Here is a 12,209-nt window from a genome sequence, read left to right as displayed (position 1 = left end):
TTTTTTGCCCTTGAAGAGATAATGTTTGTAGTACTGTATAATTAGCCAGATAACTGTTTGCACTACGAGGATGGAACTCGACAAGAGCGCAAACGCTTTGCGAATTCTAGACGTTTATGGAGCTGGCTCGTGGAATTTCAATGAGGCAAGTGCGATTTTCTCACGCAGTCTGGATGATGTGCGATAATGGACATTTGGAAGATTAACGCAAGCATTGCCGTGACGTGTTATCGGTTATCGCCAACCTGGCCACAGATATCGACCGCCGTTCTGACTTGTACTGGTTAGGCCCGTCGCTTGCCAGCGTTGCAAAATGTTCTGCCAAGATAGCTGACAATAGTCGCCGGCGCTACAAAAAGAGGAAAGATGAAGATTTAACGCCACTCTTACATCTCTGGAGAAGGAACACCAGCTCGATTGTAGAAGAACGCACGTGGCCTATTTTCTAAGTCATCTGGACACTTTCCGGAAATGATTTGAGGAAGTCATAAAACACGGATGTCTCTGGGACTGAAAGTAAATTTTAACTGCGCTCGTCGTCAGTACGAACTGTGAGCACCCCGCTCGCTGCAGCAATACTGTCAGTATCTGTGCACCAAAACGCCTGTTACGTTCATGACGTCGGGAAAGCATACTTTCCGTGTATGGAATAATCCAGAGCAAGCTTTCCGTATGATCAGATGACCAGTAGGCGTGGAATGAAGAGATCGTTCAGGAACGTTCCAAAGTTGTTGGCTAATCAAAAATGGCTCAGTTTCAAAGAAGATGACGACTTGGTGCGACCACTCGAAAGATATTCTTCATTGAAGCCTTCAAAAATAGTTTCTGCTTGCCTGATGCCTTTCGCGGATGGGAGGAAGCATCGGGCGAGGAAGCATACATCAGGCTACAGCGACTTTTCATTATGATAGTGCGTCTGTCAACACGTTATGGGAAGCGCTGAGAGACAGGACAACTTTTGATGAAACGAGGAGACGAAGACTAGGGTCTAAAGTCATTTCAATGACGGCGTCGTTACAGACGGAGTACAGTCTCGGACTGGAGAAGGATGGAGAAGAAAGTCGACCGTGTTAATGCAAAGAAATCAACAGAGCATTTTCCCTAATAAAACTTGGGGGAGCCACGGAGAAACTAAATCTGTCTGGGGTCGATGCATCTATGGGCTCCAGTTAAACAGCGTAATATTTCTTCTGAACTTCAAATGCTGTTTCTACGTTCGGCACACCTCCTGTTACCAACTTTAAGAAGAGAACCGCGACTGAGGGACGCAAAGGAGCAATTCCCGGCCTAATCACTGCTACGTCATAGAAGTATCTGTTCAAGTCACGTGATAAAAGTGCTACCAGGAAGAGGTCGCTGGAGTTTTTCGGGGTGGGAGATGTGGTAGGGGGCAGCGTTGAGCAGACTAACGGCCTTCAGGATAAGAAAATTCAGTCCACGGAACGATCGGATTTGTCAACAGACTCACCTGTCTCCTATGAACTCCCATTCTGAACAGCGGTAATGACCTGGATATCAACGATGGGGTTACATCAGACTTGAGTGATGGAACGTGCATCTTTAGTGATGAAAATGTCTCTGGAGATACTCGCGTAGAAACGCGGTTAAATGTGTTTAGTGCCAAATGTGGGTACACAGATAGCATCATGGCTGACTGAGCCACTCACGTTTGCGATTTCTGTAAATAAATTTTGATTTGATGTTTATTCAAAATATTTAAATACGGAAGTTGCTGTCTACCAGTCTGTAGTAGCTCATCAAGTTTTATTATGAGTTTTAAAAGATTTTTGTGACGTTTAAGGAGGGGACAAATTGTTAACCCACTTTTATTTTATAATGTTTTTGTGAATATTCGTTCCCGAATAGAAATAATAATAGTTTTTCCTCTTGTGAATTAGTGAACTACAATTTTTCCAAAAGAAAGTTTAAGCGAAAAATAAAAGAAGGTACCGTCTGTAAGAGACTTCACTAGTATTTTCAGAATTATTGAGCATGATTTTTTAGTATCTTTTAGTGAGTAACAATGATAGAATAGCCCAGAAGCTTCCAACAACAATAGCATTGTCCTCCGTAGGACATTTATTATTACAGCTGCGCTATGGAAACGTAGATCCGCTGAAAGCACATGAGAACGAAGTAATCATTTCTACGAAGCTTAGGATAATCACTGCTGAGTTTCAGGAATAGTTAAACATCTTCGCTATGAGCACAGTTTTCACGAACAAGTGATGCCTTAGATTTAAGTTTATTTGAAGTTTCCAGCGGTTGTTCTGTTTTACATGTAATCGCGAATGTTGTCAAGGAGCATAGTTTTTTGAAGGAGTAGGTGTTGTTCTATGACCGAAGTTAACGTACAAACAATGAGATGGAAAGGGCAAATAAACGGCATGTTTTGCTGTATTCATCCTTTTTTTAGAATTCTTTGGTGTAGCAAAGAGACTACACGGCATTAGCCCGTCCTATGCTACGCGTGTAGGTATATATAAACACGTATGGAGGTCGAGGCAGGCACGGAGATAATACGCACCACTAACCCACAACAACAAGAAAATCTCTTCAGTGTATCTGTCTCTGACGTTAGTGATTCAGTGCAATGCAATAATTTCTTAGTTAATCAGCGAATGGCAGGAGCTCCCAGCACGACGACCTCGATAGGAGTGATGCATAACCCACTAGCGCGCAGGCGCGCAACACAGAAACTGCGACGACTCGGGAAGCACAATTCAGCCGCATGAACTGAGAGCTATAATCGATCACCGTCCATTGAGAACGTCTCTGGTTACACACAAAATTTTTCCTACGGCAGTATCTCAGAACCTGCCGATCGGGAACTGCGTCAGGTGCACCTATGTATTCTTGACACAGGAAAAGCCTATTTGGGCTACTGCTTTCACTCATTTCCGTATGCCGTAACAACTGCAATGAGATCGACGAACTTTACAAGAGCAGAAAATCAAATCCACGCCAAATTTTACAGAGCGATCTACACAAGATGTCTTCACTTCAGAGTTACATAAAATGTTTGTGCCGCGTGCACACGTAGCGAGTCACATTTTATGGCGGGAAGAAGCGTGGCTATAATAGCGTGCCATAAAACAAACTCGTGTTTGTATCGGAAGTTTTTCAACAATAGAAGACTCTAAAAGTATGGCACAGGCAACGATCTGAATCGCATTTTTATGGAGGCGGATACTTGGCCATCTCTGGTAGTGAACGTTAGGGGCATGAGCCATAAATAACAAGAAGATATCACGTCTTCTTGCACTGTCTGCTTTTCGAAGTATTGTACAGCTAGGTACTGCAGGCATGTAAGCTGCGTCGATATGGAAGCTCTCGTAATTGCCGGCTGTCTGTATGGCATTACTCCTGTTTTAAAAATGCTCTGTAAGGAATGGGGTACGTACAGTGTGTAAACTTTTAGATGGCAGATCTCTCCCTAGTCCTGAATCGGTAGAAGTCGGTAAACGTCGGGAGGCTTCGGTAGGCACGCAGTTTCGACTGCTGCCAACATTCCGTAGCTGACTGTGTTGTTTGCGATACGTGTTGCGAATAGTGTTAGTAGTGAAGAAATAATAGAACAAAACGTCATGCCTGACGCGGCACTTTTTCACGCATCTGGTTGTTTACCACGTCATATCTCCTGAATTATATGTCGTAAAGAGACATAAATTTGCCGTCGCATTTGCTGATATATGTGGATACTGTATGCGAAATATGCTGCGATTAGAGTTAATAGTAACGAAATAATACATTAAAACGTCATGCCTATCGCGGCAGATTTACGGTATGTACTGTGAAAATGTAGTAAGCGACAACCTTTTTTCCTTTCATTATTTTGTGGGGGGTGTCAGCGAGAAAAATTTTCGTAAAGGTTTGAAATTGTATGTAACGTTTGTTGCTAGTCGCCAAGTGCTCTCATTCTCAAATAGTGGATGCATAAATCTGGGTATTTTCCCGCGGTAGCATCTCATTGTTTATGACGTCATATCTCCCCAAGACTGTGTCTTATTTCTTTTTTTTCGGCTAGGAACCTTCGTGGGCGTACGGAGAACAAATCACCGAAATTTCATCGCAATCGGATGAATGGTTTAGGAACGCACAGAGGGCAGACATACATACATTCATTTTTATACATAGAGATTGACAGTTACGTTATACTATATGACCTGTTTAAATATATTTAAATTTTATAATTAATAGTTTAACATTGCGGGGAATGAAATAAAATGAAAAAAAAATTGCGAGCAGTGGGAATCGAACGCAGGTCCGTTGCATTACCAGTTTCTACCTAACCAATTGCCCTACGCATGCAACAGTGACCTAACTGTTGAAACATTGTGTATTACTCTTTTTGCGCGCTCGTAGAACAACTCACCAAAGTTTCAAAAATGGCTCTGAGCACTATGGGACTTAACATCTGAGGTCATCAGTCCCCTAGAACTTAGAACTACTTAAACCTAACTAACCTAATGACATCACACACACATCCATGCCCGAGGCAGGATTCGAACCTGCGACCGTGGCAGTCGCGCGGTGCCGGACTGAAGCGCCTAGAACCGCTCGGCCACCAGAGGCCGGCCACCAAAGTTTCATTGCAATCGGATGACTGGTTTGTGGGCGCATAGTAGACAAACATACATACATTCATTTTTATATATATATAGATTTTAATGTACATGACGATTTTAGTTTCTTTTACGAACAACATTTAAAGCGAGTCTACTTCCAAGCCTTTCGTCTGCTTTCGTGTAAGCTTGACGCGCAATTTGTAGTGACAGCACTGCAACTGGTAGGCGTGCCTTGTCCCGCCCCCCCTCCCCCCCAGCGGTTCCTATCCCCTCGCCAGCCAATGCTTGCTTCCTCCTCTCCCCGCGCTCCCCTTACAACTCTGCCGTCTTACAGTTAACACACTGTAGATGTAGTTTATTCCTTCGCTTTCGCAGTCACAGAACTGGCGCCCATAACTAGTGCGCAACTGAGTGACAGGAAATAATAATATAAAAAATAATAATATGTTTTCCAAAAGTGAAATAAAACTTTCATACGAACTAAACCATCGTGAATGTAGCTATTTTTGAAATAAAGGAAAAGAGTGACTTCTCATGCTTCAAGTTGATGCCTTGGGGATAGCTATAACCACATCAAAATAAAGTACAATGAAATTTTATGTTACTTAAGTATCTTTGGTTCAAATATCACGTAAGCTGATAAAATTTTTTTTGAAAGACATCATGTTTGAGCCAGTGACTTTTTATTTCCACTATTGCACTTTCGGCCTTAGGCCATTATCAAGTGCAGATGTTTTGGCTTTGAGCCATGTCAACTTTATACACGTTGACACATTTATATGTCGTGTATGAAGTTGACATGGCTCACAGCCAAAACATCTGCACTTGATAATGGCCTAAGGCCGAAAGTGCAATAGTGGAAATAAAAAGTTTAACAGTCACTGGCTCAAACATGATGTCTTTCAAAAAATTTCACATGACTGTGAATCCCAGTTATGAAAAGTTGATAAAAAAATATATTAGATAACAAGTTTTATAACGTACGTCCAGTTTGATTCACTCCCATGTAAAATGGCCATACGATTGAAACTGTAATCATGTTGATCTAAATTCAAAATGAAAATACTGTTCTCCGAACAATAGAGTCATCGCAATATTTCCACGAGAAGTAAAAATAAGAGACTGTCAGAAGAACCCAAAATATAATAAGTGGAATAAATTTACAAAGATATTTTCACGGGGTAACATGATAAAAGCAGGCAACTCACAAGTTTAAATGGATCCCTTGAATGTGGGAAACGAACCAAAAAGTACTGGAAAATTATATAGTAAGAATATTTTTCGGGGTATGCATTTTCACCTCCATAGTTCCATGCTGTACGGCACATGTGGACTAGTGATGCATGTTTACACTTGTAATTAGTGACAGCAAGAAGAAACAGGTACAAAGAGAATCTTTTGGTATAATTAAAGGAGAAGGAATGCAGCCAGGAGCTGTGCAACTGTTGAAAAATGAAAAGAAAATACACAATTTACAGTCTGATAGTTTCGGAGCTCTTTATTCCGTTTCTGCCACCAACTTGATATCTATATATTGTGCAGGTCAGAATTGGAAATCCGTTTATACTTACTTAGACCAAAGAAGGAGTGAATGCTAATGGAATTGTGTGGTGAAACTAAAGCAATCTTATGAAAATGAGTCAAACAGCTACTGAAAGACAGAAGACTGTAACGAAATATAGGAAGATCAGCAGAGGATCGACGGCATGTCCAGACAGTAAATAAACGTAACACATTTCGGATAAATTGACGAAAAGACTCGTTACTATTGGTTTACACTTTTGCCTATAGATCATTGGAAACGGTAACGACCGTAATATACGTAGGAGTAACTGCCTGGAACGATTTAAAGTGGAATGACAACACCAAAGCAGCTATAAGAAGGCTGAGAATCAATAGAGGAACCGCGAGGAAAGAAGAGGCTGGTCAGTCTTGGAGCCTTATCAAACAAAATAATACTATTCGATGCCACACGGGATTTGTTTTTACTGGCGGAATTAGTTGTACGTTAACAGTGATACCCAGCAATGTATACATGTTTACTGATGAATAGGTGGTCGATATACACTCTGTATACGGGTTCACTAAATGCATAGGAACAGTGGTGCGACGTCGCCTTGCTGAACTATTCCCTCAACGACAGCACACAGTACTTTTCCATTACTCTGTTTCTTGTGTTGTACGTTTGATAATTGGCTTTTACACTACTGTGAAGGTATTTGTGAGGGAACTTAAGTCATTGGGAAACAAACTCTAGAAATTATAATTATATTATTACTCCCTAATGAGACACCGGAGACCAGGGGTTCCTTATGTCAAAATAAAAGAAAAGCACTCCATCTTCAGACCACAAGTGGCCCATCGGGATAGGAGGGGCGTGTGGTCATCACACCGCTCTCCCGGTCGTTATGCTTATGACAAAATGCTTACAATATATTGAGTATAGCACGACATGTGTAACAAGCGTACACTGTAAATAATTTTGGGTGGATATAATTGGAAATTTTGAAAGAAGATTGTATTCTAGTCACGTAAGTTGGTAGATACAACCAGCTACGAAGCTGTACGGCAGCTGTTGTTGTTGCGTAAGCTGGAAATGGAGGTACGTTCCGCTCGGGATGGTCACCATTGCGGAACTCGGAAAGTGGTTAGCGCATCCGTCACTTTCTCACGGCCTCTGCGGCAAAAGAGAGGAACTTGCCGATCGTGATCCTGGCCGGGGGGGGGGGGGGGGGGGGGGAATCCGACGAGTGACCTCTGCTGCTGAGGATCAGTGCAACGCGGGCGAGCCTAGATGACAGGGGCCGGTTGCGTCACTTCTTACATACGCGTCTCACCATGCGCCGACGTGGCCGTCCCAACAGATTAGTGGGCTGGCGCGAGCGACGTGTCCGCCTCTTTTGTATCTGACGAGTCATCACTTGCATCGCATTCATCTTATTTGTGAGCAGAAAAGCTGACACCGGAAACGAAAACAAACCTTGCATCACAGCTCTGCAATGGGTGATACAATGACCCTATTTATGAGTTCAACATCTCACTCATTATGGAGTGTGCCGACTCAGTTTTTCAAGCACGCAAATTGAAAGCTACAATACATAAAATGGATAGCAAACGCAATCGTTGCGGCCCAAGTGTCCGCTGATAGTGTGTACGTAGCTTGTGCGGCGATTTGTGTTAAGAAATGAGAAAATTTCTCTGCAAGAGTGTATACAAAAAACAATGTTGCACATTAGAGATAAACCGAACGAAGTTGCGCTGTCGTTAACAGATTTTCATGAATTAGGGATTGGGTGTTCCGTGCTTTCTCTAAATTAGTTTAGGCAAATGCGGTGAAGTTTCTTTTCACAATACCACGGGCGACTAAATGTGTAGCGGTAAATATGTAAATTTCCGCATATATAAATCATGCTTCTTGATCTTAACCATTAACGTCCTTGTTAATGTGATCCACGGATAAATAGAGCTACTGTCACTATTTCTACTAACTGGGTGGCGAGGGTGTAAACATGTGCGCATACAGTACTTCATATACTTGCGTAAATGCTATAAAATTATCTAAGTCAGTTCCGCGAAAAAAACAGCTTTGGACGAATCAGTGTATAGTAAATGTACCATGAAAAATTCGAAATATTTGAATTACACTCACGTCATTAGTCATTAACGACCTAACGCGGAATTAGAGAACGTTGGAAACGTCGTGTTTATCACGTATTATTTGGCACTGAACCAGCTTAAATTCAAAGGTATCTTTATACTCGCATGCTAATTTTTGTTTACATATGTTACTTTCATGTCACATTGGATATAAATATTTCCAGATTAACGCTAAAAGTTTGTTAGAATAATACTAACAGGATTTCGAAATAAAGGAATGGAAGTCAGTAAGAAACATTCTTCGTTAATGTTGATTTAAAAATCTTATGATTCAAGACATTCTTGAAACATGTTTTCACGGCACAAAATAAATACTATTTATACCACATTGATGGCTATCTCCAAACAGCTCTGTTTATTGCGTTCCAACTTAATTGCAATCGATTTGCAAGCCACAAAGCACTCTCTTGACACACAAAATACGGGAATCGACGTGTAGTACTTTCGTAAATGTGTAAACTGAACATGAAGCTGTTCTTCTAGCCAGTAACAAATGTAAAAACACTTTAACTAACTGGATCAACAAAAATTTTTCAGATGCGTAATGTCATTTTGAAGTCAAGGGACGTGGCTTAGGAAATTTAGCGCAGCAGTGCAATATTTTCTACCGGTTGCTTTTTAAAAGCATTCTCCGTTTTGTCTCGCATAATTGTGACACACATTGGGAATTCAATGTTATTTTTAGAGTTTTGCGTCTCCTCATAACAGCTGCTTTCTGTTATAACGACTTCGATGGTTTCACGAAAATAACACATTGCTGAGGTCGATTACTGGTAAATTTGTCAATAGTGAATTGGTGGTGTCCCTAATTCAGGCTGCTAGTCCTAGCACGAAATGCGAACTAACAGGCTGTACAAATTAAAACTATCGGGGAAAATACTAAATTTCCAATTTAAATACACTCGTGTCATCTATCGTTAACGTCCCTAGTGCAGAATCACAAAATGGGGAAGAAAACGCCGTAGTTATTACATTTTATATCGCACTGAAGCAGAATTCATTTAAGTGTGTCTCCTTCTACTCACAACTTACTGTAAAACTGGATTGTTACTGTGACATGACGCTACATTGGCATTTCACCAAATTAATACAAAACTGTTGCTATACATACATCAATACGATTCCGAAATTCAGAAATTGTAACCAGCAAGACGTATCGCTTCTCAACTTTTACTTAAGGGCGTAACGCGTCTACTGATTCGAGGTATTTTTACATCAATAATTTTCAAGTCGATGATGTCTTATAGTCCGTGATAATCTTGCCTAATTCCACGCTGTGGGACGTGGCTTAAGAACCATGAATGAATAAGCTGAAGAACGGATTAAAGAAATATTTCCAACCTGCTGCTTACTAGCAGTGCTTATTGATTTGTTTCGAATTATGCTGTCCCACATTGCAGCATGTCGATGAACCACACCGAAGTGTTTTATTTCGCAATTCTCCGTTCGTTTTAATTCTTTGCATCTCTTCGCAAACGCATTTTGCACTTACAGAGACCGTGATGTTGCTATAGAACAACATGTTACCGTAGTTAATGGTCAGTAACTTCATTCGCCAAAGGTAAAGAGGTTGCGCCTACTACCCAGTCTGCTTCTGCTAGGCAGGAAACGCGACCAGGTGGCTGTGCTGCACCGTGCTCACGGACTGCAGTGGTGTTTTAAAAGTCGAAGGTGAGAGCGAGTTTGCAGCCAGCCTCGACTGTGACCTTCCTGATTCGTTAACAGCCGTGTCGCACTGCGGTGCTTCTGCCGCCAGCTGACCTTGAGAATGCCAGGAAGCTCCGAGTACATTTCTGATCGAAGCTGCACCTACAGAGCAGCAGACGGTGTTTATTCCCGAACAGCGCTGCAACTATGTCGTTAGAGGGATGTAGTATTGTCACCTGCATCATGTATGGAAATATTCGCTACGTAAGCACTGTTACCATATGTCAACTACGTTTCTTCAAATTTTTCGTAAAATGTGACTGCAGGATCTCTAACGACTGGTGTTATAACCAACTGCGGCGGAAGTGATGAAACGTTCTAACCAACGGCACTTATTAGTTGCTATAAATGAAGCACGTCTCGACAGGTATACATCTCATGTAATTCTGTGGGACGGAACTTAAACATGTTACAGCACAAGTGATCTAAAGGCCGAAACATCAGCAGTTATATTTTCTCAGTAGATTGCTGCCATACGTGAAGTATGCTTCTCAGGCTGCAGCGTATTGGAAATTTTCGTTCACATTTGTATTATTTCCATATGTGGAGTATGTTTCTACAGATGTACATAATATGTGACTGCAGCTATTCAATAGGATACTATTTAAGTCGTTGCAGGAAACTGATGAACATATCTAACTACTGACATTTATTAGTTTTTATAATTAAAGTACGGCTCAACGGGTATGCATATTCTGTAATTCTATAGAATGGAATTGAGACATGAATGGTCGGAATATGGTTAGGTATTCGATTACTGTAGACTGTTGCCATATGTCTATTGCTACAGACTGTATGACTGTATCTTAAGCATCTCTATACACATGTAGTTATAGTATCATTACAGGAATACTCCGGGATGGGACTGAAACGCATTTAGGAAGAAGTGACCTAATGGTCTTCAGCGCCTGTTTGGCACATATTGATGGTTCGAATACGTGAAGTTTGTTTCCATTGAAGTATACAACACTATGGCATAGAACTGACGCTAATTCATGGAGAAGTCACCCAAACGTCTGATTACCAGCACTTATTCATTCATGTGTGTGTACCGACATATGTGAAGTATCGATTCACAGGTATAGGATTCGTATTGCTGAAGAAACTGCACGGGCTAAAATTAGAAACTATTGCAGGGATAATGACCTAAAAATATGGACATCATCACCTGTTTGTTCACATATGGATGGTGCCCGTTTGTTAAGCATGTCTCTACAAATGAAAATATCACGTGAATGCGAAAGTTGTATGGCACGCAGCTGAAACTTTCTTAGACAAGTGATTCGTATGTGTAATCAACAATCCTCATTCGTTCAGGCCTAGATTTTGGGCATCAGAGAAGTGCGGTTGTGTAGACGTGCACGAATCCTACAGAAAAAAGTTACGGAGGTCTTATCATCAGCACACACTGTAGCACACAATTTTCTCGTAGCTCAACCTAGTACAGATTTCATTTCTAAGTCTTGTAGAGCGAAGTATCTTAGGTAGTTCCGCCAAGCTATACGCAGCATGTTTTTCACGAAGAAATGTTGCTATAACGCACAGAGCTCTCCGCGTACGCTCGGAACGTAATTTGAATACGGTATCAGTTCACACTAAAAATATTCCTTCGGCACACACGAGGCACGCTGGACTAGCTGATTCGAGTACTCACCTCGTCTCGAACAGCCTTCCTCTTCGCCGCTCGCAGCGCTTCGAGAACTGCTCAAGCCGACGACGACGGTGAAGTATAAAAGTAGAAAAGTATAAAAAAAGGAAGATAAGCGCTTCCACGCGTTGGCGGCGGTCGACCTGCGACTGTAGCGGCGCGCCGCGCGACGCCCGCTTTTATCAACTAGCGGCGCGACGGTGGCGCCGCGGCGGCAGGCCGGTCAACCGCCGTCCTAGTATCGAGCCACGCGGGCGCGCGCCCGGCAGAGCGGCTTGCGGGGCTGCCGCGATCATTACGGCCGGGCCGCGCTGCTCCTAGCCGCGCCGGGCCAACTCCGAAAGGCGCTGCCGTGCCCTGCCTGCTGCAGTCGCGCGGCAGCGAAAGTGGGCTGGGCCGACGCTTGCCTTCCCTGTCTATACGCAGTTATTTACTCGCTAAGAGTAACTACTTGAGAGACAACCTTTGGAGGCCCTAACATATGGTACAGAAACTTCCTGGCAGATTAAAACTGTGTGCCGGACCGAGACTCGAACTCGGGACCTTTGCCTTTAGCGGGCAAGTGCTCTTCCAACTGAGCTACCCAAGCACGACTCACGCCCCGTCCTCACAGCTGTACTCCTGCCAGT

The 12,209-nt window shown here is 42.4% G+C and overlaps 1 protein-coding gene across 1 annotated transcript in view; it reads right to left on the bottom strand.

Moving 5' to 3' along the window:
• LOC124802990 (protein Tob1-like) overlaps positions 1-11,722 on the bottom strand; it is a 166,496-nt gene extending 154,774 nt beyond the window's left edge. Inside the window, exon 1 of the mRNA XM_047264095.1 lies at positions 11,587-11,722. The gene's annotated coding sequence lies outside the window, so the exon portion shown is untranslated. The remainder of the gene's footprint in view (positions 1-11,586) is intronic.
• Between the last annotated feature and the right edge of the window lie 487 nt (positions 11,723-12,209).

This window comes from Schistocerca piceifrons, chromosome 1 (assembly GCF_021461385.2).
Source record: "Schistocerca piceifrons isolate TAMUIC-IGC-003096 chromosome 1, iqSchPice1.1, whole genome shotgun sequence".
Classification (NCBI taxonomy): domain Eukaryota; kingdom Metazoa; phylum Arthropoda; class Insecta; order Orthoptera; family Acrididae; genus Schistocerca; species Schistocerca piceifrons.
This window is presented reverse-complemented; position numbering and strand designations above follow the sequence as displayed.